The sequence below is a fragment of the Chelonus insularis genome, unplaced genomic scaffold (genome assembly GCF_013357705.1).
Source record: "Chelonus insularis isolate UGA/USDA-ARS -01 unplaced genomic scaffold, ASM1335770v1 contig_399_pilon, whole genome shotgun sequence".
In the NCBI taxonomy this organism is placed as follows: domain Eukaryota; kingdom Metazoa; phylum Arthropoda; class Insecta; order Hymenoptera; family Braconidae; genus Chelonus; species Chelonus insularis.
The window spans coordinates 450,876-453,640 of record NW_023276554.1 but is presented as its reverse complement, the minus strand read 5'-3'; the positions used below and the strand labels follow the sequence as shown (position 1 = coordinate 453,640).

The following is a 2,765-nucleotide window of genomic DNA, read 5'->3' as shown; positions in this document are numbered from 1 at the left end:
CACGATAGTTACAAAATTTCCGTAGAAATATATCATACATCTGATAAATATAGGCAAATGCCAATTAAATTATACATGCGAATCAGTAAATGAATTTAATAAACGAAAAGTATTTTGCATTTCCCATATAAATGCATGAACGTTCTTTTAAGTTGAAATCAATCGATGTATTATTGACTTAAAACAGGTTTTAAATTCGTTCTCTTTATTTTTACAAAGAAAAGCTTTGAATAAATTTTGGAACAATTTCTGATAAATATCAATTAAAACGTATAATTCATTTGAAATTAAGTACCTGAAAAGGTTACACTATCAGATAAAAAAATTTATTCTATAAGCACATTACATGTGAAGACATTCATTCATTAATCATGCTGGTACAGGCAAGGCTACTTTAGTAAAACTGGATTGGCAACAGTCGTCAGGTTCACAAACACCAAGTAATGCAATATTTTATCAAATTTTTGTCGCTGTCTGTACAAGTTTGTGCAACATTGTAGCTACAATTTGCTCATTTATCGTACAGTCGAGTCTAAAAGTCAACGTTACTTGAGATATAAAATCAACTCTAAAGGAAGAACTGGGTATTCTGATTACAGAGTACTCACTATAGTTATGAAAAAAAAAATTTTTTTCTCACTAACCGCTGTTTCTCTTCCTGCATGTGTCAAAAGAAACATTTTAAATAAATATATTCACCCATTATTAAACAATTTTTAGTTTCTTTTTTCTGTTTCATGTGGTTTGGTTGCGTGATACGTGTATAGTTGATGAGAATACACAACGTACAGAGGGGAATCAAGCAGGTTATTTCGAGTACTTACTCTTTACAACATATACATACAAGCATCAACATATGTATTCTCTTATTCACGAGCTATGGTGAAATCGTCGGTTATAGCTACTGGTAAGAAGTTGAAAGAAAGATATGGTAGATAAAGCTAATGGACATCGGCCAGGTACAGAGTAAGTATTGATCAATTATTAGTAATAGGAACTACTTAAACATTTTACGCTCCAAATTATTTTACTCATCACTTTCAAAAGTAACATGATTGAAACTTATCCAAGATAATTGAACTCGGATTCTTTTTTATTTTAAAACTTGGATGTTAAAATATTTTTGAACAATCTTTCAACTCTGTTTGGAGTAATTACTTTATCAGAAAATTATCACAATTTTGATGAATACGCCAATCAATGAAGACCAAGGATATTTCAAAATGGAATTTCATTCATAATTGAAATTTGATAAGATATATTCAAAAAACATTGTTAAGATACGCGTTGATATTGATCCCCCGAGTTTCTGAGTTATCATTTGTTAGCAAACTCATACAGCATGTTATCCACACCGAGTAATAGAAACTTATGTCATTTATTCTACCATCAATTAAAAAATGTTACAGTCTATAAAAATTTATGCAGTGTACCTTTCACGGGTTATCATTTATAACAGTATTTAAATATTGTTCTCATTTTAATAATATATAATATCTACGTTAAGCATAGCAGTAGAAAGCTCCGCTATAAACGATAATATCTTATTTTGATTTTTTTAATCGTTAGTTACGATACATTTACGAAAATTGATAGGAACTGCTTGAAATTAACTGTTATCTCTTATGCCTTGTAATAATTGATAAATTATTTATCAAAATATTGCACTCAAAATAATTCATTCGTCTGTAGATACGTTTAAGTTATTCATTCTCTTGAAGTAATTTCACAGCTGGAAGATTTCAAAATTTTTAGCCAAAATTATAATAGTTTCGGGAAGTTTTGGATGACTTTCATTACAATTAGATTTTAAATAGAGAATTCTTCCGCTCCAGAATTTTTTGCAGGTATCATATTAATGTCCCATATAGTGTAGTGGTTATCATACCTGGTTTTCACCCAGGAGACCCGGGTTCGATTCCCGGTGTGGGAATGTTGGATTTTTTACCCGAGAAATTAAATATTTTTTTCACTATATTCTTCAGAAAAGTTTTCTTTTTCATTTAAGACAGGTACAGTTTTCTGCACAAGTATGACAGTAGATAGTATTTAATTTCAACAAGACAAATAAACTATCTCAAGCTAGGGGTTTATGACCCTTGTCTTTTGCTCGAGTGATAATTTTCTTCGTGGTGAAAGTCGGTCTATTTTTCCTCCCTTGAAAAATTTATTTCAAAACATTTCCCATCAATTATAGTAGATATAGTAGGAATCTTTTTGAAATTGATGGTAACTTATCATAAGGAACACTTGTTATCATCTAATGACATGATATACTTACCAACGATCATCGGTTTTCCTTCATTACCTACCATCGATTCTAAACAGCATGAAGTAGTTTTGCAGAATTACTACAAGTGTCGCTGCTAAATTTTGAAATGAAATATTTTACTGCCAAATATTTTAGCGATAATTACTAATAAAAAAATATTCTTTTTGTTGCAGCAGCATAACTAATGAGACTTTAATGAGGATAAAAAGGTTTTTGGATATACGAATACATAGTAATTAAGTGGAAAGAAGAGTTCACTGATCATATGTCTAAGATGCGTTTAAGTGTTTAAATTTCATTATAAACCTGATGAAGCATTAACGTTCATGCAACCCTTGTGGTGTTAAATAGGAGACAAGTTTAGCTATGGACAAGGCCTAAGTTATAGAGGATACATCTACTCTTATGTAAGTGGAAAAATAATTTTTAATTAATAGTAAGTTTCTATGAAGCATGCTCTAATCTATTAGAGAATCATAATTTTTTTTTTTCA

General features: G+C 29.9%; 1 non-coding gene across 1 annotated transcript; it reads left to right on the top strand.

Moving 5' to 3' along the window:
* The first annotated feature begins 1,861 nt into the window (after positions 1 to 1,861).
* On the top strand, positions 1,862 to 1,933 carry TRNAE-UUC (transfer RNA glutamic acid (anticodon UUC)). Its single transcript has one exon. It is a non-coding gene; the product is annotated as a tRNA-Glu (tRNA).
* The last annotated feature ends 832 nt before the right edge of the window (positions 1,934 to 2,765 follow it).